This window comes from Callithrix jacchus, chromosome 2, assembly GCF_049354715.1.
Source record: "Callithrix jacchus isolate 240 chromosome 2, calJac240_pri, whole genome shotgun sequence".
Taxonomy (NCBI): domain Eukaryota; kingdom Metazoa; phylum Chordata; class Mammalia; order Primates; family Cebidae; genus Callithrix; species Callithrix jacchus.
Window position 1 is genome coordinate 89,342,407 of NC_133503.1, and position 26,589 is coordinate 89,368,995.

At 37.5% G+C, this 26,589-nt stretch overlaps 1 long non-coding RNA gene across 1 annotated transcript; it reads right to left on the reverse strand.

Annotated features, from left to right (window-relative positions):
- LOC108589522 (uncharacterized) lies at nucleotides 1-26,589 on the reverse strand. Its single transcript, XR_004735823.3, has 4 exons — nucleotides 26,430-26,589; nucleotides 24,192-24,289; nucleotides 6,533-6,651; nucleotides 1-5,943 (listed from the first exon to the last, which is right to left on the reverse strand). It is a non-coding gene; the product is annotated as an uncharacterized LOC108589522 (long non-coding RNA).

Sequence of the window (26,589 nt, forward strand, 5' to 3'; positions counted from 1 at the left end):
TTCACATGTTCTAATTGTTCAATGCCTGCCTATGAGTTATAACACATGGTGTTTGGTTTTCTGTTCTTGTGTCAGTTTGCTGAGAATGCTCATTTCCAGATTCTTACATGTCCCTATGAAGGACATGAACTCATTGTTTTTTATGGCTGTGTAGTATTCCATGGTGTATCTATGCCACATTTTCTTTATCTAGTCTATCGATGATGGAAATTTGTGTTGTTTCCAGGTCTTTGCTATTGTAAACAGTGCCACCATGAACATTCGTGTGCATTTATCCTTATAGTAGAACAATTTATAGTCCCTTGGATATATACCCAGTCATGGGATTGCTGGGTCAAATGGAATGTCTATTTCTAGGTCCTTGAGGAATTGCCACACTGTCTTCCACAATGGTTGAACTAATTTACACTCCCACCAACAGTGTAAAAGTGTTCCTATTTCTCCACATTCTCTCCAACATCTGTTGTCTCCAGACCTTTTAATGATCACCATTCTAACTGGCATGAAATGGTATCTCAATGTGGGTTTGATTTTTATTTCTCTAATGACCAGTGATAATGAGCATTTTTTCCCTATGTTTCTTGGCCTCATCAATGTCTTATTTTGTAAAGTATCTGTTCATATTCTTCACCCAATATTTTGTTTGTTTGTTTGTTTCTTGTAAATCTATTTTAGTTCTTTGTTGATTCTGGATATTAGCCCTTTGTCAGATGGGTAGATTGCAAAAATTTTTTTCCCATTCTGTTGGTTGCTGGTTCACTCTACTGATTGTTTCTTTTGCTGTAGAGAAGCTCTAGAGTTTAGTTAGATCCCATTTGTCTATTTTGGCTTTTGTTGCCATTGCTTTTGGTGTTTTAGCCATGGAGTCCTTGCCTATGCCTGTGTCTTGAATGATTCTGCCTAGGTTTTCTTCCAGGGTTTTTATGGTGTTAGGTCTTATGTTTAGATCCTTAATCCATCTGGAGTTAATTTTAGCATAAGGTGTCAGGAAGTGGTCCAGTTTGTGCTTTCTGCACATGGCTAGCCAGTTTTCCCAACACCATTTATTAAACAGAGTATCCTTTCCCCATTGATTGTTTTTGTCAGGTTTGTCAAAGAACAGATGATTGTATATGTCTGGTGTTGCATCTGAGGCCTCTGTTCTGTTCCATTGGTCTATGTCTCTGTTTTGGTACCAGTGCCATGCTGTTTTGATTACTGTGGCCTTGTAGTATAGTTTGAAGTAAGGCAGCATGATGCCTCTGGCTTTGTTCTTTTTGCTGAGGATTGATTTGGCTATGTGGGCTCTCTGTTGGTTCCATATGAAGTTTGAAGTGGTTTTTTCCAGTTCTGTGAAGAAGGTCATTGGTAGCTTGATGGGGATAGTGCTGAATCTATAAAATACTTTGGGCAGTATGGCCATTTTCACAATGTTGAGTCTTCCTAAGCATGAACATGGAATGTTTTTCCATCTGTTTGTGTCCTCTCTTATTTCATTGAGCAGTGTTTTGTAGTTCTCCTTGAAGAGGTACTTTACTTTGTTCATTGTATTCCTAGGTATTTTGTTTTCTTTTAGCAGTCGTGAATGGGAGTTCACTTTTGATTTCGCTCTCTGTCTGTTATTGGTGTATACAAATGCTTGTGATTTTTGCACATTGATTTTGTATCCTGAGACTTTGTGGAAGTTGCTTATCAGTTTCTGGAGATTTGGGGCTGAGACAATGGGGTCTTCTAAATATACAATTATGTCATCTGCAAATAGAGACAATTTTACTTCCTCTCTTCCTATTTGAGTACACTTTATTTATTTCTCTTGCCTGATTGCCCTGGCTAGGACTTCCAATACTATATTGAATAGGAGGGGTGAGAGAGGGTATCCTTCTCTTGTGCCAGATTTCAAAGGGAATGCTTCCAGTTTTTGCTCATTCAGTATGATATTGGCTGTGGGTTTGTCATGAATAGTGTTTATTATTTTGTGATATGTACCATCAATACCTAGTTTATTGAGGGTAAACAGGAGCTGAATTTTGAAAAGATCAACAAAATAGATAGACTTCTCACCAGACTAATAAAAAAGAAAAGAGAGAATCAAATAGATACAATAAAAAATGATAAAGAGGATATCGCCACCGATTCCACAGAAATACAAACTAACATCGGAGATTACTACATACAACTCTATTCACACAAACCAGTAAATCTGGTGGAAATGGATAAATTCCTGGACACTTGCATTCTCCCAAGACTAAACCAGGAAGAAATTGAATCCCTGAATACACCAATAACAAGGTCTGAAGTTGAGCCAGTAATTAATAGCCTACCAACTAAAAAAACCCTAGGTCCAGACAGGTTTACAGCCAAATTCTACCAGACAGCCAAAGAGGAGCTGGTACCATTCATTCTGAAACTATTCCAAACAATACAAAAAGAGCAAATCCTCCCCAACTTATTTTATGAGACCAACATCATCCTAATACCAAAACTGGGCAGAGATGCAACTAAAAAAGAAAACGTCAGGCCAATATCCATGATGAACATTGACCCAAAAATCTTCAATAAAATACTGACAAACAGAGTGCAACAGCAAATCAAAAAGCTTATTAATCATGATCAAGTAGGCTTCATCCCAGGATGCAAGGCTGGTTCAACATACACAAGTCTATAAATGTAATCATCACATAAACAGAACCAAAGACAAAAACCACATGATTATCTCAATAGATGCAGAAAAGGCCTCCTATTTATTCAAAGGGTTCTGTGTCCTTAAACTGGCTCAAGTCTGGAAATAGATTGAGGGGCTGTGATTCTCTATTTTTATAATTCAAATTAGTTTCAAATTAGTCTTTTGTCTACTCAACCTGGAAGTTTTCTGCTTATACAAATTAAGTAAGAATACAGTAGACTACCTACCAATTTCAATTCTAGGAACACCTTGATTAATCAGCCAATGCCAGAGCTCGACATGAGTCAGATGTCTAACTGGTGCTTTGTCTCTGCTCTGCATTAGGGTAGCTATGCCCACCTTACCCTTGACGGTTGAGTGCCACCTCAGAATCCAGTTATTCTTATTGCATTTATATTTTCTAATTGAGTGACTGTGATTTCCCCTGTAAGATCTGGCATACAGAGAAGAGCAATCACAGAGCTCTTCAGTGATGCAGGTGCTCCTCTCACAAATATATTTCATAAGGTACTGGTGAAGGATATGTCTTCTGGACCCTCCCAGCTGGGATAAGGGGATCTAAAGTGACTAATCCACTTTAGCATCCCAACCCTCCTAAGCCTTTGGATCCCTTCCTTACATTAAACCAAGGAAGATCAGGCATTTCTAGCTCACTCACAGTGGGCCATCTTTTGATCCATATTTCAGTTAACCAGTTAAATAAACTATTAGAATCCTTTCTTTCGTCCTTTTTTAACTCCCTGAGCTGCAACAGTTAATGCAAAATCCTTGCTTAGTGAGCCCAACAATTTTACATTCCTTCAACCATTACCCCACACCTTTGATATCCACTTCCATGCCTGTTCTTCAGAATTCTGCTTATATAAATCAGAAAACTCAAGCATTTAATTTGGGGTTTAGTGTAACTCCTCATGGGGCACACGATGAAACTCACCTCCAGAAGGCTGTCAGAAGTTTAGTTTAGTTATAGTTCTAGAAGCAGACAGGAGTGTTAGGGTGGGTCATGAGGAGCATCAGTGTTGTCTTGCCTTGCAACTATCTCAGGGAAGGCAATCACTCTTGCCTCAGGCAGTGTGTGATTCATCTCCTCAGAAAAATGTAGAAAGGCTGATGGCAGCCTGGATCTGCAAGGGGATGTTGCCACCACTGGATGTGGGGAGGCTGTTTCCTCTGGCTAAAAAAGGCACATCAGAGTTTAAAAGCTCAGTGTCCCCAGCATCATCAGGGCTCTCCCATATGTCCCCATTTCAGTGCCCTCACTTTAACAGTAAACACCTGGTGAGACTGAGTGTGCACCCAGGTCAGCCACTTGCATAATAAGAGCTAGTGTCTGATTTTCTGCAATTTCAGTTCTTTACAGAAAAAAAGACTCACTTAGGGCAATTTTAGAAGACTTGAGGCTCAGCTGGGAATGGTGGCTCATGCCTGCAAATCCCAGCACTTTGGGAGGCCAAGGTGGGCAGATCACCTAAGGTCAGGAGTTCAAGACCAGCCTGACCAACATGATGAAACCCCGTCTCTACTAAAATACAAAAAATTAACAGGGTGTGGTGGTGCACATCTGTAATACCAGTTACTTGGGAGGCTGAGGCAGAATAATTGCTTAAACCTGGGAGGTGGAGGTTGCAGTGATCCAAGATTGTGCCACTGAACTCCAGCCTAGGCAGCAGAGTGAGACTCCATTTCCAAATATATAAAAAAAAGAAGACTTGAGGTTCAGGATGTGCTTATGGAACTGGGAGTTAGAATGCCTGAGCTCACCTTCTTAGTTCATCATTTTGTCCAGTGGACTCAGGAGCAACCAACCAACTTCATTATATACCTTGATTCTCCACATATAGTCAAAGGTATTATGTACAGAGTCACTAAACTCCTTGCCTCTCAGGAGTAGTAAATCAGGAGTATCAAATGCTTTCATTTTTCCTAACTTTCTAAACAGTTCACACCAAAGACTATCAGTGCTTTATACTATTAGAAGTAGAATCCTTAACATTTTGGTATCTAATCATATTAAGCAGCCAACTCCCAAAATCCCAAAACCAACTAAAGAAATACATCCTTAAAATTCTGTTCCTCTAGAACCACTCCTGGTACCAAAATCTGTATTAGTCAGGGTCCTCAATAGGGATAGACTTAACAGGATATATGTGTATACGAAAGGGAGCTTATTAAGGAGATTTACTTACACGATCATAAGGAAAAGTCCCACGACAGGTTGTCTGCAAGTTGAGGAGCAAGGAAGCTTGTGGTAGACCAGCCCAAGTCCCGCAACACAACCTCGAAAGTAGGGAAAATGACAGTACAGCCTTCAGTCTGTGGCCAAAGGCCTGAGAGCCCCTGGCAAACCACTGATGTAAGTCTAAGAGTCCAGAAGCTGGGCATCAAGTATCCAGCACAGGAAAAAGGGGAAGGTCAGAAGTCTCAGAAAGTCTGCCCTTTCGAACTTCTTCTGCCTGCTTTATTCTAGCTCAATCTGGGTGGGCAGCTGATTAGATGGTGCCCACCCAGATTGAGGGTGGGTCTGCCTCTCCCAATCCATTGACTTAAGTGTTAGTCTCCTTTGGTAACACCCTCACAGACACACCCAGGAACCATACTTTGTATCCTTTAATCCAATTAAGTTGACATTCAATATTTACCATCACAGTATATAATAAAGATCAGAATTACTTTAAATTAAAAAAGTTTTACTGTAGATTAAGAAGAATATCTAAATACATGGATACAGTGGTCTGTGTTCTTTGATAGAAAAAATGACCACTGTAATGTTGCTAATTGTCTATAATCAATAATAATTACTGCAATTATGACCAAAATATCATCAGGAAATTCTGAGACATGACAGAATCATAAAATAATTAACAGAAATAGCTTGGACTATTTAGGAAAGGAGACTAACGAGCAGTCTTGGCTCCTTGTATGCTGAAATCATGATCATAATCATGATTATCATCATCATTGCTAGAGTTTGGATAGAGTTTGTTTGGACCCAGTAAATCTTACATTGAAATTGGATTCCTAGTTTTGAAGGTGGGGCTTGGTGGGAGGTGTTTGGGATGTAGGGGTGAATTCTTCATTGGTAGCTTGGTGCTACACTAACAGGAGGGCATAAGTCTCACTTTTAGGTTCCCTCAAGAACTAGTTGTTGAAAATGCTTGGTATCTCTTTCTTTCTTCTGTCTTGCCTCTTTCTTTCCATTTTATTCCTGAAGAGCTGGCTTCTGTTTATCTTCTCTCATGGGTGGAAGCAGATGCTGGTTGGTGTCATGCTTCTTGTACAGCCTGCAGAACAATAAGGCAAATAAACCTCTTATCTTTATAAATTACTTAGCCTTGGGTATTCCTTTATAGCATTCCAAAGAACTAAGACAATCCTCATTTTCAGCAATTATTGAAATAGAGTGGTGCTTAGAGAGCTAAAGACACTTAGTAAAGTAGAAGGCCTAAAAATTGTTCCACATAAATATGAAATTAGTTTATAACAAATGCAGTATCATAAACCTAGAATGGGAAAACCACTTGAATTATATATAAGGCCCAAACCATACAAAAATAATTGCAGTAATGATACTGAAACAGCTAGGTTAGTCATTAGAAAACCAAAAATATTAGCTCTAACCACATAACAAAGTAAATTCCAGATAAGGTGATGATTTTAAATGAGGAGGAAAGGAATACAGAAAATAGCAAAAAGAGGGAATGCATATATGTATTTTTGTATGATTATTAATAAAATAAAGCTCTATGCAAATTTCAAAAGTAGTAAAATTTGCACATATTCCAGAACAGTGTGGTAAGATTCCACAAGACAAATGCTTAAACACAACATGTCTTTGAGAATGTGACATTAATATTTATAGTTTATTGTTACCTGGCTTCAACTCTGTGTGCTTTCAGTGGTGAGCACTCTGTATGAATTTCTTGGTTATAGAGAATCTTTCTGAGATGGCTTCCTTAGATGCTGGCCGTAGGTAACAATCAACATAATGACTGGAATAGAACATTATATTTCAATATCAACATTGAATTTAAGGGATTCAAAGATTCAAGGATTCATAGGTTGCATATCTACTAACATGAAAGCTTATTGTTCAACAGGTAATATTGGCTGAGACCCTAATGAAGACAATAACCCATTCTTCAGGCTGTTTTTCTCACATATATGATATCTGGAGAGACACAGCTTCCACTCCAGGGGCATCATTAAAAACTAGATCCTCAAGGCACATTCAGGTAATCCTAAGGTAAGAAAGTGGAGGACATAGTCCAAGAAGAAAGTGAGAACACAGGGAGTCTTCTTATCACAAATTGGGTGTTCTAGTGGACATATTGAAAAAACTTAAAGGAAAGGAGAGGAAAGGGATTTGAATAGGATTATGGATGTGCTCAATAAAATAAGGATAAAGAACCCTGTGACACAGGGTAGCATAAAGGCTTAGACATCTAGTTTGATTTAGGTAAATAGTGAATGTTTATTTCAATTCCCATTGAAGATGGATAGATTTTAGGATTTCTCAGACCTGTAGCAATTAGTCTAAGCTAGAGTTCTGCAATTTAGTTATTTTGATATGAAGCAGTGAAAGAACAAAACTTACTGCATAAAAGAGAAACTTTTGCATTTTCAAATGCAGTTATTCAAAATACAGATGATGTCTCTTGTGTTTATGCATAGCCTGATAGGCATGGACTAAATTATATAAATAAGGTTCATGAGATGTAGAAAGAGGAATGTGCCAAAAAGCTATAAAGGCAGCAGTTTATAAGATTCAAGTGGTTATGAAAGCTGAATTCATTATCACCATCTTCAGGATATCACAGTGGCCACAGAAAGGTTACTAGTAGAACAATTTGAGAAGGATTTTGAGAGTTGGGAACTCATGATTTATGAGAATGTATAATACACAGGAAGGAAATATAGTATCTGTATCAAATGCTATGATAGAATAAATGAAGAGAGACAGACAAGAGGAAACAAAGGCAAAGATGTGCTGATAATAAATATCAATCAAGGATGATACCAGAATTAGGGCTTAGAACCTATAAACAGCTAATATTTAACATTCATATGCTCCTTATATGTTTAGACACTATCCCAGCGTCATTACAAATTTAACTTGTTTAATCCCCTTTAAAAACAAAACAATAGAAAACATTAGGAGATGTTAATGTCATTCTTAACCTCATTTTGTCTATTAGTAAATGAAGGCCTAGTAAGGTAAGGACCCTGCTATGGTCATGAAATAGTATGTGTTGGAGCTGAGATTCACACTGACTCTGTCTGTCTTCAAAACCCTTTGTCTTAACCTTTAGGAATTCAAAATAAGGAATTCAAGAACAGTACAATAAATTGAAGAATACTGTATTGGCAGAAAAAAATTTAACAACTCAATAATATTAAATAATTGATCAAACGGTTTATAAAAAAATATTAGACATTACTGAAGTTATACCAGAATTTTCATCATAAATATCAAGTTTTAAAAGTTTAATTACCATTATATCTAATATATGAACTTTGATCAGAAAAAAAATGCTATATGTAGACAGGACCTGGCTTCATGAGTATGCAACAAGTGAAGTCACGTGGTTCTCTGTGCTTACAGGAGCCTCATGCTTTGTTTAATGCTTTAATACCACCAGAGCATTATTTAATAAAATTTGAACAAGGAGCTTTGCATTTTCATTTTGTGCTACACCTTGTGAATTGCATAACTGGTCCTGTATGCAGATAATTAAATATTTCATGAATTATCCCAACATGCCAATATACTTAAATTTCATCTGATTTTAGCCAAAGTGAAAGTGATAAAAAAAATTATGGTACTGAAAATTTGGAATGTATTATTAAAAGGTAAAACAATTAAGTTTACCATATGTGCCATGTTTAAAACCAACATATCTCTGGTTTTTAAAATAGGAATGTTGATGCAACTAAATTAATAATGGTAAGGTATTTTGGAAGGATATCTCAATTATCCATAATGAAAATGCTACAAGTGTCCAGGAAGCAGTTGCAGCTAAGGCAGGTGTGCGGTGGGGGCAGAAAAGATCCAACTTAGTTTTAGGAAGAAAATGCACAGAGAAATGAGAAGGCATCTGTCAGATCTACGTGAAAAGACAATTTGAGAACAGATGGGAATAGAAAGTAGAAAATTACTTTCATACACATGTAGACATCTTTTGGCTAGCAGCGAAGAATTTGGTACAATGGGCTAAGTCCTTTAGGACATACTAGCCAACATGGATAAGAAAAGCCTTTCAAATCTGCTAGGTTTTTGCTAATGTCATTTTAGTCATTAATGTGTAGAACAAAAGAATACCAACTAATCTTTTAGGGGCCCAAGCAGAGATGTGTGTAGCAGTGTAGGGTCTCTTAAAAATTTTCTGCTTCAAAGTGTAGAGTAATAAAGTGAAGATAAAAATTCTGTTCAAAAACACATTTACATATTAAGCATGCCCAGAATGAGGATTTAGCCTATCAAATAAATGCAGTTCTATAATAAGAATGATAAAAAATTGCACCAGATTGTTATTTTGCTAGATAATCGAAAGACTGCATGTTTTAGGTCAAAATAGACTTCTGACAAAAATCTATTGGCTACACAAAGATTATAATTTCATTTCCCCTCCTCCTCCTTCTCTTCTTCTGCCTTTTCCCCCACCTTCTTTTCCTCCTCCTCCTCCTTCTAGCAAATTTGTGTGTGGGTCTATATAAAGAACTTATGATATCATATAAAGACAAGAAGGGTTGAGTGGAATTTAATAGCGTTAAACCTTTTTCACTATATCTTCATATTAAAGTATATATTTAGTCATAAAAATTCTATAAGCGAAGTGTGTATTTGTGTATGTGTATAATTATTTCCTTTTTTTGTAGTTTCATGTGCAGGTTTGTTATATAAATATGCTGCATAATGGTGTGATTCAGGCTTCTACTGTGCCCATCACCCAAACGGTAAAAAGTGCACCCAATAGGTCATTTTTCAACTCGCACCTCCCTCCCCCTTTTTGAAGTCCCCAGTGTCTATTATATCCATCTATATGTCCATGATTACTCAATGTTTAGTTCCCACTTATAAGGAGAATATGCGTTATTTGAGTTTATGTTTATTTCATTGTGAACAATGGCCTCCAGCTCCATCCATATTGCTACAAAAGACATAATTCCATTCCTTTTTACAGCTGCATATATACTACATTTTCTTTGTCCCATCATCTGTTGATGGACACTTGGGTTGATTTCATGACTTTGCTATTATGAATAGTGCTGTGATAAACATACAAGGGCAAGTAACTTTTTTATATAATGATTTATTTTCCTTTGATAGATGACCAGCAGTGGGAATGCTGGCTCAAATAGTAGTTGTATTTTTAGTTATTTGAAATCTCAATACTGTTTACCATAGAGACTGTAATAATTTACATTCTCAAAATAACATGTTGGTGAGGATGCAGAGAAAAGGGAACGCTTTCTCCACCCTCACTAACATCTGTTATTTTTTGACTATTTAATAATCCTCATTCTTAATCGTATAAGATGATATTTCATTGTGTGTTTCTCTGATGACTAGTGATACTGAGAATTTTTTTTGTATTTTTGTCACTGTATACAAGAATTAACTCAAAATGGATTAAATATTTAACTGTAAGACCTAAAAGATACGAAATCCTAGAAAAAAAACTAGGAAAAACTCTTCTAGACATTGACCTAAGCAAATAATTCATGATTAAGACTTCAAAAGCAAATGCTATAAAACAAAAATAGACAAATGGGACTTAATTCAACTAAAAATGTTCTGCATAGCAAAAGAAATTATCAACAGAGTAAACAGACCACATACAGAATGAGACAAAATATTCACAAACCATGCATCTGAGAGAGAACTAACATACTACATCTACAACCAACTTAACTCACCAAGATAAAAACAAATAACACCTTTAAAAAGTGTGTAAAAGATATGTACAGACATTTCTCAAAGATATATTTCTTTTTTTTAATTGCATTTTAGGTTTTGGGGTACATGTGCAGAAAATGAAAGATGGTTGCATAGGTACACACATGGCAGTGTGTTTTGCTGCCTTCCTCCCATTCACCCACATTTGGCATTTCTCCCCATGCTATCCCTCCCCAGCTCCGCTCCCCCCACTGTCCCTCCCCTATTCCCCCCAATAGGCCCCAGTGTGTAGTGCTCCCTCCGTGTCCATGTGTTCTCATTGTTCATCACCCGCCTATGAGTGAGAATATGTGGTATTTCATTTTCTGCTCTTGTGTCAGTTTGCTGAGAATGATGTTCTCCAGATTCATCCATGTCCCTACAAAGGACATGAACTCATCATTTTTTATTGCTGCATAATATTCCATGGTGTATATGTGCCACATTTTTCCTGTCCAGTCTATCATCAATGGGCATTTGGGTTGGTTCCAGGTCTTTGCTATTGTAAACAGTGAACATTTGTGTCCATGTGTCCTTACAGTTGAACGATTTATAGTCCTTTGGATATATACCCAGTAATGGGATTGCTGGGTCAAATGGAATTTCTATTTCTAGGTCCTTGAGGAATCACCACACTGTCTTCCACAATGGTTGAACTAATTTACACTCCCACCAACAGTGTAAAAGTGTTCCTTTTTCTCCACATCCTCTCCAGCATCTGTTGTCTCCAGATTTTTTAATGATCGCCATTCTAACTGGCGTGAGATGGTATCTCAATGTAGTTTTGATTTGCATCTCTCTAATGACCAGTGATAATGAGCATTTTTTCAGAGATATATTTCTACTATTTAAGTTAGCTACCAACTTTGTAAATGAATTATAAGAAAGTCTATTATTTTCAGTCAATAAACATGTTCTCTTAAGTGGCAGGAGATATTTTAGTTTTCCAACAACTGGGTGTTGATTTCAGATTCTCAATTGGATTATGTTTCAGGGATATTTTTTATTATTATTGGCCTATCTTCTGACAACTATTAATACTACATATCCAGAATAATGCCTCTGCAGTACAAACCACCATAGAATTCTTGAAACATGAGAAGGATCCCAAAGCCAATATCTGAATCAAGAAGTTGATACTTGGGGAATGCAGATTATATGAAACATATATTTCTCACATTGTATTCCCAGCAAAGGGCACAGAGGCTGTCACATGGTAAACATGCAATAATGTGTTTTATACTGAAGTAAATGGTTTAAAATACTTGTGTTAACAGAGTAATTGTGCTCTCCATTTATATTTAATGAGCACATACTATGTGCTAGGGAGCTGGGGATTTGGGTTCAAATTTGGTTTAATCTTACATGACTTATTTTTGAAACCCCAGTTATCTTATTTCTAGAATGGAAATAATTTCCCTCCTACCTGTAAAGGTTTTTGAGAGTTAAAAACTTAATTGACTATGAAAGTAATTAAATTTAAATTATTACAAAATATGTTACTTTAATAACACCTTTTTTTTTCATTCAGCAGCAGTAATTTTTGTAACACTTGAATCAACTGTAAAACTCAGAATGTGTAGATACCAGTTCATCAGATTTATTCCCTAGAACTGAAGGCTCACTTTAATTTTAATGCTTGAATTTGCTAATGAACCATGTTATAAATCCCTTACATAGTTAATATTGTATTATTCATAATCTCTTATGCTTAGTTTAATATATGAAAGAGACTATTTTGAGTACTGTACTTTCCCATATAATTTATATATTCACAGTGGATGCCCTCATTGAATCTGAAAATTTCTTCATTAAAGCTCAACAATATTCTATAACATAGTTTATCTGAATTGTTTCTAAATTTTTTCAAGTCAGTTTTTAGCTGCTGAATTTTTAATAGAATACAGCTAAGCTATATTATTGACCTAAATGTATAATTTCATTTTTTTTCATTTTCTTTTTGTCATATACATTCAGAATCCTCAATTGTGTTCATGCTTGCTTGGTCTAATTTTATCAATTTAGTTTTGTATTAAATATTTTGGCCTTAGACATTATACTAACGGGTACCATTAAATACCTTGTAGTTACCTAAATGATAAAAAAATATGTTTCTTGTAACAATGAATATTGATATATTATTGTTTACTCAAGTCCACAGTGTAGTATTTTTTTTACCTAATACCTATATTTTTATATTCTAAAATCCTATTCAAGATACCAATTACATTTAATCAACATGTTTCTTTCAGTTCCTCTTGGTTCAATTCTCCTTTCTGCCACCATGTGAAGAAGAACGTGTTTGCTTCCTCTTCCGCCATGATTGTAAGTTTTCTGAGGCCTCCACAGCAATGCAGTGCTGTGAGTCAATGAAATCTCTTTTCTTTATAAATTACCGAGTCTTGGGTATTTCTTCATAGCAGCATGAGAATGAACTAATACACATGGTTTTTGGCAAATGCACAATGTATGTATTCATCATTATAGTATCATACAGAATAGTTTCATTGTCCTAGAAAGTCAAATCTCCTAAGCTTTATTTATTCACCTATTCCTCCTTTCACTTAGAATGGATTTATGTTTCTTTCATGCATTTTTGTGCCTTGCTAGCTCATTTCTTTTTTTCTTAGAATAATATCTCATTTTATGACTGTATCACAAGTATCAATAGCAGAGTAGTCCAAGCAGAAGAAATAATCTCAGAGCTGGAAGATTATCTTTCTAAAATAAGGCAGCCAAGAATAGAGAAAAAAATGAAAAGGAATGAACAAAACCTCTGAGGAATATGGGACTATGTAAAAGGTCAAAACCTGTGACAGACAGAAATGAGAATAGAACAAAGTTGGAAAACATACTTCAGGATAAATGATTTTTTTTAATGTATTGTCAAATTTGGTATACTGCTATTTTGTTGAGGATTTTTTCCTCAATATTTAACAGAGATATTGGCCTGTATTTTTTTGTTTCTTTCTACCCCTTTGTCTGGTTTTGGCATCAGGATAATACTGGCCTTGTAGAATGAATTTGCAAGTATCAGTTTCTCCTCTATGTTTTAGAATAGTTTGGATAGGATTGCTATTAGTTCTTCCCTAAATGTTTGGTAGAATTCAGTAGTTAATCTATTGGGTTTGGGCTTTTCTTTACTGGGAAACTTTTTATTATGGATTCAATCTTGTTACTTGTTATTATTGTGTTCATGTTTTGGATTTCTTCATGGTTCAATGTTGGCATGTTTTGTACGTCTCTTAGAATTTATCCCTCTCCTCTAAATTGTCCAATTTATTGGTATATACTTTCTCATAGTAGCTACTAATGATCCTTTGAATTTCTGCATTATTAGTTACAATGTCTCCTTTATATCTCTAATTTTATTTATTTAGGTCTTCTTTTTTTCTTCATTAGTCTGGCTAGAGATTTGTCAATTTTGTTAATCTTTTGAAAAAATAACTTTTTGTTTTATATTGTTTTATTTCAAATTCACTTGTTTCGACATAATCTGTATTATTTATTTCCTTCTACTAATTTTAGGCTCAGTTTGCTCTGCTTTTCTAGTTCTTCATGATGCATTGCTAGGTTATTTTTCAAAGTTCTTCTTTTTTTGATGTAGGCACTTATGGCTATAAATTTCCTGCTTAGTACTGCTTTCACTGTATCCCATACATTTTGGTATGTTATGTTTACATTATTATTTGGTGGAAGGGGAAGTAAACATGTCCTCTTTACATGGTGACAACAAGGAGAAGTGCCAAGCAAAAGGGAGAAAAACCCCTTATAAAACCATAAGATCTTATAAGAACTAATTCACTATCATGCAAAAAGCATGAAGGTAATGACCCCCATGATTCAGTTACCTCCTATGAGCCCCCTCCCACATGCAGAGCTTATGGGAACCCAATTCAAGATGAGATTTGGGTGGGTACAGCCAAATCATATCAGATATTTCTTTGTTGAGTGTCTGGGAGATCTGTCCAATGCTGCAAATAAGGTGTTGAACTCTCTAGTTAGTGTTTTGAGGTCTATTTCTGCCTTTAGCTCTAAAAATGTTTGCTTTATACATCTGGGTGCTCCAGTGTTAGCATATGTATTTATAACTATTATGTTCTGTTGCTGGATTGACTCCTTTGTCATTATATAATGACCTTCTGTATTTGTTCTTATAAGTATAGCTACTTCTGATCTTTTTTTCGTTTCCATTGGCAATGAATATCTTTTTCTACTCTTTCATTTGCCGTATATGTTATCTTTGTAGGTGAAGTGTGTTTCAATGGGTCCTGTTTATTTCATCCATTCAGACACTCTACATCTTTTGATTGGAGAGGTGTGTCATGGGGGTTTGTTGTACAGATTATTTTGTTACCTAGGGTATTAAGCATAGTACCCATTAGTTATGTTTCCTGATTCTCTACCTCCTTTTACCCTCTCTCCACACTCCAGTATGCCCTAACATTGTCCTCTATGTGTCCATGTGTCCTCATCATTTAGCTTCCACTTATAAGTGAGAACATGTGATTTTTTTTTTTTCTGTTCGTGCATTAGTTTGCTAAAGGTAATGGCCTTTTACTCCAGCCATGTTCCTGCAAAGAACATAATCTTGTCCTTTTTTTATGGCTGCATGTTATTCCATGGCATATGCATACCACATTTTCTTTATCCAGTCTATCATTGATGGGCATTTTGGTTGATTCCGTGTCTTTGCTGTTTTGAATAATGCTGCAACAAATACACATGTATATGTGTCTTTATAATGGAATGATTTATATTATTATAAGTATGTAAGTATATAAGTATATTCCTTTAAGTACACCCAGTAGTGAAATTCCTGGGTCAGATGGTAGTTCTGCCTGTAGGTCTTTGAGGAAACCACCCTGTTTTCCACAATGGTTGACCTAATTTACACTGTCACCAACAGTGTGTAAGCATTCCCTTTTCTCCACAACCTTGTCAGCATCTGTCATTTTTAAACCTTTTAATAATAGCCATGGTAACTGGCATGAAGTGATATCTCACTGTGGTTTTGTTTTTCATTTCTCTAATAATCAGTGATATTGAGCTTTTTTATATGCTTTTTGGGCACATGTATGTTTTCTTTTGAAAAGTGTCCCTTTTTGTCCTTTCCTACTTTTTAATGTTTTTTTTTCTGGAAAAAATTTTAAGTTCCTTATAGATGTTGACTATTAGATCTTTGTCAGATGTCTACTTTGCAAAACTTTTCTCCCATTCTATAGGTTATCTATTTATGGTGCTGATAGTTTCTTTGCCTTTGCAGGAGCTCTTTCCTTTAATTAGATCCCATTTGTCATTTTTTTGCTTTTGAGGCAAGTGCTTTTGCCATTTTTTGGCATACAGTCTTTGCCAATTCCTGTGTCCAGAATGGTATTGCCTAGGTTGTCTTCAGGGCTTTTTATGGTTTTGGGTTTTACATTTAATTCTTTAATACATATTAATTTTTTAATATAATATAAGGAAGGTGTCCAGTTTCAACCTTCTGCCTATGGCTAGCCAGTTATCCCAGAACCATTTATTAAATAGGGAGTTCTTTCCACATTGCTTGTTTTTGTCAGTTTTGTCAAAGATCAGATGGTTATAGGTGTGCAGCCATATTTCCATGCCTTCTATTCATTTCATTGTTCTATGTGTCTGTTTCTGTACCAGTATCATGCTATTTTTGTTACTGTAGCCCTGTAGTGTGTAGTTTGAAGGCCGGTTTTGTGAGGCCTCCAGTTTTGTTCTTTTTGCTTAGGATTACCTTGACTCTTTGAACTCTTTTCTTCTTCCATATTAATTTTAAGACCGTTTTGGGTTTTTTTGTTTTTTACTTTTGTAAAGAATGTCATTGGCAGTTTAATAGAGCATTGAATGTATAAATTGCTTAGGATAATATGGCCATTTTAGCCATATTGATTCTTCCTAACATGAGCATGGAATGTTTTTCCATTTGTTTGTGTCATCTCTGATTTTTTTTGAGCAGTAGTTTGTAATTTACCTTGTAGAGATCTTTCCCCTTTCTGGTTAGCAGTATTCCTAGGTATTTTTATTTTTGTGGCAATTGTGAATGAGATTCTGTTCCTGATTCAGCTTCTGCTTGACTGTTGTTGGTGTGTAGAAATGTTAGAGACGTTTTAATGCTGCTTTCATATCCTGAAACTGGTGAATTTGTTTTATCAGCTTAAGGAGCAGAGCTTTTGAGCCATGATATGCAATTTTCTAGATGTAGGATTATGTCATCTGCAAACAGGGATAGTTTGATTTCCTCTCCTCCTATTTGTATATCCTTTATTTCATTCTCTTGCTGATTACTCTGGCCAGAACTTCCAATGCTATGTTGAAATGAAAGAGGGCAACCTTGTCTTATGCTGGTTTTCAAGGGGAATGCTTCCTTGCTTTTATCCATCTAGTATGATATTGGCTGTGGGTTTGTCATAAATTGCTCTTATTATTTTGAAGTATGTTCCTTCAATACCTACTCTATTGACAGTTTTTTAACATGAAATAGTGTTGAAATTTATTGGAAGCCATTTCTGATTTGCATATTAATTTATATGGAGATCAATAAATGTAATTCATTACATAAACAGATCTAAGGACAAAAAAACACACGATTTTCTCCATGCAGAAATTAAACCAGCCTTGCATCCCAGGGATAATGCCTACTTGATCATGGTTTTTGATGTGTTTCTGGATTCAGTTTGCCAGTATTATACTGAGGATTTTTGCATTGATATTTATCAAAGATATTGACCTGAAGTTTTCTTTTCTGTATGTGTGTCTCTGCTAGGTTTTGGTATCAGGATGACTCTGGCCTAAAAGAATGAGTTAAGGAAGAGTTCCTTCTCCTCAATGTTTTGGATTGGTTTCAGTAGGAATAGTAGCAGCCTTCTCTGCACATCTGGTAGAATTTGACTGTAAATCCATCTGGTCCTGGGCTTTTATTTGTTGGTAGGATATTTATTACTGGTTCAATGTTGGTGCTTGTTATTGATCTGTTCAGGCATTTAACTTCTTCCTGGCTCAGTCTTGGGAAGGTATATGTGTCTAGCAATTTATCCATTTCTTCTAGATTTTCTAGTTTATGTACATAGAGGAGTATATAATATTCTCTGAGTTACTTGGATCTTCTCTCTTTTCATGTTTATTCACTAAACATACTTTATTTACTAAACATACTAGTTCAACTAGTGGTCTATCTATTTGATTAACTTAAAGAAAGAACTCCTGGATTTGTTGGTATTCTGAATGGTTTTACATGTCTCAGTTTCCTTCAGTTCAGGTCTTATCTTGGTTATTTCTTGTCTTCCACTGTCTCTGGGGTTGGTTTTCTAGTTATTTTAATCATAATGTTTGGTTGTTAAATTGAGATCTTTTTAACTTTTTGATGTGGATATTTAGTACTATAAATTTCCCTCTTAACACTGCCTTAACTGTGTCGCAGAAATTCTGCTATGTTGTATCTTTGTTCTCATTAGTTTCAAAGAACTTATTGATTTCTGCCTTAATTTTCTTATTTACCCAGAAGTAGTTCAGAATCAGGTTATTCAATTTTCATGTAATTGTATGGTTTTTAGTGAATTTATTAGTCTTGATTTCTAATTTGATTGTGCTCTGGTCCAGGAAACTGGTATTATTTCAGGTTTTGCTTTTGCTGAGGAGTGTCTAATTCCTGATTTTGTAATTTATTTTAGATTATGTGCCATGTGGCAATGAGAATTATCCTGTTGTTTAGGGATGGAGAACTCTGTAGATGTCTATCATATCCATTCGATCTGCTACTGATTTTATGTTCTAAATATCTTTGTCTCCCACTATAAATGTGTGGAAGTCTAGATCTCTTTGAAAGTCTCTAAGAACTTGCTTTATGAATCTGGGTGCTACTATTTTGGGTGCTTATATATTTAGGACAGTTAGGTTTTCTTGTTGAATTGAACTCATTATCATTATATAATCCCCTTCTTTGTCTTTTTTGACCTTTGCTGATTTAAGATAGGTCTCTTGAAGACACCGTATCAATAGGTCCTTGTTCTTTATCTATCTTGCCCTCTGTGCCTTTTAATAGGGGTATTTTAGCCCATTTACATTCAAGATTATTATTGATATGTGTGGATTTGATCCTGTCATCCTGATGTTAGCTGGTTATTTTGCAGACTTGTCTGGATGGTTGATTTATAGTGTCATTGGAGTGTGTATAGAGGCTGTGAGTGGTCATTCCTTTTCATATTTAGCACGTCTATCAAAAGCTCTTATAAGGTAGGTTTGTTTTTTTTGTTTGTTTTGTTTTTTTTTTTGTTTGTTTGTTTTTGAGATGGAGTTTCGCTCTTGTTACCCAGGCTGGAGTGCAAAGGCGGGATCTCGGCTCACCGCAACCTCTGCCTCCTGGGTTCAGGCAATTCTCCTGCCTCAGCCTCCGGAGTAGCAGGGATTACAGGCATGCACCACCATGCCCAGTTAATTTTTTGTATTTTTAGTAGAGATGGGGTTTCACCATGTTGACCAGGATGGTCTCGATCTCTCGACCTCGTGATCCACCCGCCTCGGCCTCCCAAAGTGCTGGGATTACAGGCTTGAGCCACCGCGCCCGGCCGGTAGGTTTGTTTTTAATAAATTTCCTTATGATTTGCTTGTCTGAAAAGAATCATGTATCTTCTTTGCCTGTTATGCTTACTTTGGCTGGATATGAAATTCTTGGTTTTTATTTTCTCTAAGAATGTTGAATATTGGCCCCCAATCTTTTCTGGCTTGTAGGGTTTCTGCTGAGATCCACTGTTGGTCTGATGAGCTTCCCTTTGGCCTTTCTCTCTAGCTGCCTTTAACATTTTTTCTTTCATTTTGGCCTTGGAGAATCTGATGATTATGTGTCTTGGAGATAGAAATAAATACTTCTTGTGAAGTAACTTACTGGGGTTCTCTGCCTTTCTTGAATTTGAATATTGGACCCTCTAGATACGTTGAGAAAGTTCTCATGGATAATATCCTGAGAAATGTTTTCCAAGTTGGTTCCATTCTCTTAATCTCTTTCAGGAACACCAATATGTCATAGACTCAATCTCTTTACATAATTCCATATTTCTCAGAAGTTTCTATTCATTTGCATTCTTTTTGCTCTATTCTTGTCTGTCTTATTTTGGAAAGCCAGTCTTCAAGCTCTGTGATTCTTTTCTCTACTTAGTCTATTCTGCTATTAATACTTATAATTGCATTATAAAATTCTTGTAGTGTGTTTTTTAGCTCTTTCTGGTAGTTTACATTCTTTTATATTTTGGCTATTTTGTTTGTCAACTCCCACACTATTTTATTATGATTCTTACCATCCATGGATTGCATTTTGACATATTACTACATCTAAATAATCTTCATTCCTATCTATATTCTGATTTCTATTTATGTCATTTCAACCATCTCAGGATGGCTCAGAACTCTTGTTGGATAGTTAATGTGGTCATTTGGAGAAAAGAAGACACACTGGGTTTCTGAGTTGTCACGGTGTGTGATGATAGTGGGACACATCCTCATTTGCATGGTCCAGCAGCAGCAGCAGCAGTGTGGTAGGGTGCACACTTGTTAGCTGTGTCAATTAATACAAATAAAATATTTATTTTACTTTATTTAGTCTTTCTCTGACACTTTTCCTTTATTTAGATAGATCTGAGTTTCTCGCCACCATTTTTCTACTCTCTGAAAAGTATCTTTTAACATTTGTTACAGACAAATCTACTAAAAATAAGTTTATAATTGCTTATCTGAGCAAATAGTTTTCTTTTACTTTTGAATAATTTTGGTGAATACAAAATTTGAGGTTGGTGTTTTTCCTTTATTCTTCATTTAATACTTCAAATATTAGAGAACCTTGGATTTAAATTTTAAAAATTAGCACCCAAACAAAACAAACATTCCACTCTCTTCTTGCTTGTATGCTTTACAGTGTGAAGTATCATGTAATTCTAATAATTATTCCTTTATTGTTAAGATTTTTTATACACTCTGGCTTCTTTCAAGATGTTCTCTTTGTTTTCAAACTCATATGATCTTCATATGCAGTTTGCATATGATATGCCTTGGTGGTATCTATCCTCCTCGGGGTCCTGTGAGGATTCTATTTTCATTTTTTAAGGCAAATGTTATTTAAATGCATAAAAATAAAATTTTAAAATATGTGGAGTAGGCATCTACTCATCTTTTATAAAGCTTTTCTTCTGTTCACCCTCTGTATATCTCTATTTCAGTTGTTTTTCCATTTCCATTCACCTATTCATATAATAAAATTTATTGAACATCGGTCAGGTGCAATGGCTCACACCTGTAATCCCAGCACTTTGGGAGGCCAAGGTGGGTGGATCACCTGAGGTCGGAAGTTCAAGACCAGCCTGACTAACATGAGGAAACCCTGCTTCTATTAAAAATACAAAATTAGCTGGGCATGGTGGCACACACCTGTAATCCCAGCTAGTTGGGAGGCTGAGGCAGGAGAATTGCTTGAACCAGGAGTTGGAGGTTGCGGTGAGCCAAGATTGTGCCATTGCACTCCAGCCTGGGAAACAAGAGCAAAATTCCATCTAAAAAAAAAAATTACTGAACATATAATATGTGTCAAAACCTGATTTTGGAAAACCAGAACATGATCTTTATATTTGTTTTGCAAAATTAATTATCTCATTAAATTTGCAAAATTCTCAGCAACTACTACTTGAAATATTCTGCTTTCCTGTTTCCCACCTCCTCCTCTCCTTTTCCGTTTTGCATTTTAGTTTGGGAAGTTTCTATTGACATCTCTTCAAACTGAATAATTTTTTCCTTGGCCATGTACAATTTACTGATATACCCATATGATTTTGGATTTTAACGTTTAATTTCTATTTTTTCTGAAGAATTTTTTTCTCTTTTTACCTTACCCATCTGTTCTTGCAGGTTCTCTACTTTTTTCAGTTAGATGCCTTAATTTATTACTCATTGTTGCTTTAAATTCTCTATCTGATAATTATAATATAGGTGTCATATATGAGTTTGCTTCTGATGCTTGTTTTGGCTCTTAAGACTGTGGGTTTGTTTTCTTTCTTGCCTTTAGCATGCCTTATAAGTTTTTAATAAAAGCCAGACATAATCTATTGGGTGAGAGAAACTGAGGTAAACAGGCATATTTATGTGAGATGTTATGTTAATCTGGCTAGGAGGCTGGATGTTTTTAATATTTGTTGTAGGTGTAGATGTTGGAGGCTTTGGGTTCCTCTAGTGTCTTTGTTTTGTTCTCCCCTAGGTCTTTAAACCAACAATACCTCCTTAAAGAGATTGTAACATTCAGCTCTTTATGATGTAACCCACTGTTGTAATGGATATTCAACGATGTTGCATTTAAGTGGGGAAGAAGGGAAGTATTCTGTAATAGGATTCTTGGTGTTTTCAGTGAGCTTGAGTTTCTAGGCTATGACATTCAGAAATGTTTCTCAGCTTCATCTTTTTTATAATTTTTTTCCACTTAAGTGAGCTTGACGTGGCTGTCCTTCCCTTAAGTGAGCTTGATGTGTCTGTCCTTCCTCCTTCCCTCAGATTGAATAAGGCTCTGGTAAATTTTCTTCCTTTGGAAAGCAGGTTCCTGTTGTGAAATATATTGTGGGCATATTTCAAAATGGCTACTTTTGTCCTCAACTTGCTAGAAACATAAAGTGATTTTTTCTTTGCTCTTTACCTTGAAATTGATGGGGTTTTGAGGGATAAAAGCCATGAAAGCATAGGGTCCTAGGATTACAGCCTCAGAAAATCTGCTGGTGTCATGTACCGATAGGAACAATTAAACTATAATTTTGATGAACTGCTTTAGGCCTTGTGGAGTAGCATGAGGGAAAGCAACTACTCAACCTAATTTTTGGTGTTTTGAAGGCTGTCTTCTCTCTCTGATTGCTTTCAGGAACCTCCATTTGGGACTTCCACCAAATATGGCTGAATAGGAACAGCTCTGGTCTTCAGTTCTCAGCCAGAATGAGCCAGAAGGTGAGTGATTTCTGCATATCAAACTGAGGTACCAGGTTCATCTCATTGGGACTGGTTAGACAGTGGGTGCAGACCAAGGAGGGCAAATGAAACTGTGCTCCTGGTGCTTCACCCCAGAAGCACAAGGAGCCAGAGAACTCTCTCCTAGCCAAAGGAAGCCATTAGGGACTTTTCCAGACACTCTGGCTCAAATACTGTGCTTTCCTCATGATCTTTACAACCCACAGACCAGAAGATTCCCTCTGGTGCCTACAACACTAGCACCCTGGGTTTCCAGCACAAAACTGGGAAGCCATTTTAGCCACAGCAGATTTTTTTTTCTTTCAGCCAGTGGCGGCTGAAATGCCAGCGAGACAGAACTGCTCATTCCCCTGAAAAAAAGGAGGCTGAAGCCTGGGAGCCAAATGATCTGGCTTGGTGGGTCTCAGCCCCACGAAGACCAGCAAGCTAAGGATCCACTGGCTTGAAATACTCACAGCCAGCACAGCAGTCTGAGCTGGACCTGAGATGTTCAAGCGTGGTGAGGGGAGGGGCGTCTGCCATTGCTGAGGCTTGGGTAGGTGGTTTTAATCTTGCCTGTGTAAACAAAGTCACCGGAAAGTTTATACAGCAACTGGGGAGAGCCCATGGTGGCTCACCAAGGTCTCTGCAGGCAGGCTGTGACTCGACTCCCTTCTTGCTGGGCAGGGCATCTCTAAATAAGGCAGAAGCCCATCAGGGATTTATAAATAAAGGCTCCATCTTCCTGGGATGGAACACCTGGGAAAAGGGGCAGTTGTGGGTTCAGCTTTAGCAAACTTAAATGTCCTTGCCTGGCAGTTCCCAAACCATTTATCCTGACTGGGAGACACTTCATACAGTAGAGCTCTGGCTGACATCTGGCGGGTACCTTTCTGGGATGAAGCTACCAGAGGAAGGCACAGGCAGCAATCTTTGCTGTTCTGCAGTACCTGTGGGTGATTCCTATTAGGCCTCCAAGTCTAAGCCTGGCTATTTAAGCCTTGGTGAGCCACACGTACACCTCTGAATGGTCCCCAGGAGCCAGGAAGTCTGAAGTAACCAGGGGGCCACAGAAAGAGGTAAAACAACTTGTTCCTGTCTCAACTAATAGCTGTAAACCTGCATCCATTGTTCCTGTTCAACCTTGCAAAGTTTCCCCCAGACATTGGGTTTCTCAAGACCGCCACCCCTGTAACTATGTAATTTACTGCACCCTCCCCTCTGACTGCAACTGACACTCCCCACACTTATATTTATGCCTGTTTGTAATAAATGACCTTCCCCCATTGTGATCACACATCCCATGACACCCTCTCCCTCCCCAAGATAAATTACCACCATTAGCTGACCATTTTCCCCAACTGTATAACCAATCCCCTCTCCTACCCCCTTTGCCTAACTCCTTTCTCAGACTTGGCCCACTTGCATCCAAGCATGAAATAAATGGCCTTGTCTGGTGGTCTCTTTACATGAGTGACACATATGACAATCAGCGCCAAAACCTGAGATGGGGGACCTCCTACAGGAGACTAAACCCCCTGCCTCTACTCCTTGTGTTTCCTCCGTGAAGAGACCTACGTACGACCTGAGTTCATCAGACTAGTCCGTTCATCCACTCACCATTCTTAGATCATGTAAGAAGTTTGCCTCAACTCTCTTCTTTAGCCCTTCTCACTGCCTGTCAGCTTCCTTGTCCTTTCGGTTTCATTTTCTTCTCCCTTTCAGTGGAGACAAGAAAGACAGGAGTTTCCTTGAGGTTCATGACTAGAAAAAATCCTAAGTTGGTCATGGAACTGGGAAGACAGTTTTTCTTCAATGACTGATCATTGCAGAGACATTTGCTCTGGTCATTCACTCACTCATAGGGTGACAGATCAACTTGAGGGATGTCCCTTTGATCAATTCATCCCAGGTTCAGACCAAGTTTTAGTCTGGGACGCCTGCTAAACTGCTTGGTAATGTATTCACTTTCCTTGTCTCCACCACTCTTAAACTATGGGCAATCTCCCACCCTCCATTCCTCCCCTCCTCTCCCTTAGCCTACATTCTAAAAAACCTCAAACGACTCTAGCTATCACATGACCTAGAACCTAAGTATCTTATTTTCTTCTGTAATTCTGCTTGGCCTTGATATACATTGGGCAATGGCTCTAAGTGGCCGGAAAACAGCACCCTGGATTTTTCTATCCTGCAGGATCTAGACAAGTTTTATCATAAAATGGGCAAATGATCTGATGTCCCGAATGTCCAGGCACTGTTCACACTTCACTCCCTTTCCAGACTCCGCTCCCAATGTGACACCTCTCAAATTCTCCTTCTTTCCCTCTTACCCATGCCCCCGTCCCTACTGCCAGTGCAGATTCCTCACTCTCAGTAGACCCTTCTTATCTTTCCCTTCCCCCTCAGGCTACTCCTCATCAGGCTGAACTGAACTGTAATCTCCCCATTGCCCCATCCCCTCCCTTGCACACTTCCTCTATCCCTTCCCCATCCCACACCTGCTCTGGGACACAATTCAATCTAACAGTTTCCCAACCCAACAGTTTCCCCTTTGAGAAGTGACTGAAGTGGAGGGCATACTCAGGGTGCATGTTCCTTTTCCTGTGTCCCAAACTGGTCAGCACTTGGGATCTTTTTCGTCAGATTCCAGTAAATATATCCAAGAGTTTCAATATCCAACTCAGTCCTACAATTTAACCTGGAATGACTTACATGTCATTCTAACCTCTACTCTTTCTCCAGATGAACAAAACAGGGCTTATAATATGGTTCAATCTTATGCTAACACCCAAAGATGCCATAAGCCATCTCTCCAAGAGGGTGTCAGGGTAGTACCTAGGGGAGAACCCCATTGACAATACCAGGTGGGCTCGCCTCCAAGCATGACTATATGGTCTCTTGCTTAAATGAAGGACTTAAGCAGGCAGCTTACAAAGCTGTTAATTATGACAAAGTTAAAGAAACAACCCAGGGCAAACATGAAAATCCTGCCCAATTCATGGCCTGCCTGGTAGAAACTCATAGACGCTTCACACCACTAGACCCAGAGAGGCCAGAGGGTCACCTTATTCTCAATATGTATTTTATTACCCAATCTGCCCCAGACATTAGGAAAAAACTTCAAAAACTAGATTCAGGCCCTCAAACTCTACAACAGGAATAATCAAACTCATTTTCAAGGTGTTTTAAAAAATAGGGGGGAAGGAGCCAAACAACTTATTTCAGGGCTGCAACTGCTTGCCTCCTCAGTAAGACAAACTCCAGCCACTGTTTCAATGACAGCTTTCAGGTATGCAGGCAACTACAGTCGGGTGCTCTATCAAGCCATCCTCTACCAGGGCCTTGCTTCAAATGTCAGAAAACTGGCCACTGGGCCAGGCAGTGCCCACAACTTGGGGCTCCATTCTGCTTCAAATGCCAGAAGCTTGGACATTGGGCTAATGAATGCTCACATCCCAAGGCTCCCTCTAAGCTGTGTCCTGTCTTTGGGGAACCTCACTGGAAATCAGACTGTCTGACTCATATTATAGCCACTCGCAAGTCTACTGGAGTTCAAACCCAATATTCTTCAGCTGACTCCTTTACTAACTCTCCTTACAACTTTCCTATTTTGCCTGTCCAGAAACTGGACAAATCTTACCGGCTAGTCCAAGACCTTCACCTTATCAATCAAATTGTCCTTCCCATCCTTCCTGTAGTGCCAAATCCATATACTCTCCTGTCCTCAGTTCCTCCCTCCACAGCTCATTCTGTACTCGATCTCAAATACGCCTTTTTTACCATTCCCTTACACCCCTCTTCCCAACCTTTATTTGCCTTCACATGGACTGACCCCAACACCCACCAGTCACAACTCACCTGGATTGTCCTGCCTCAGGGCTTCGGGGAGAGCCCACACTACTTCAGTAAGGCCCTCATTCACAACTTGCTCTCTTTCTGTCCCTCGACTTCTCACCTTATTCCATACGGGGAAGACCTCCTCTTATGCAGCCCTTCTTATAAAGCTTCTCAGCAAGAC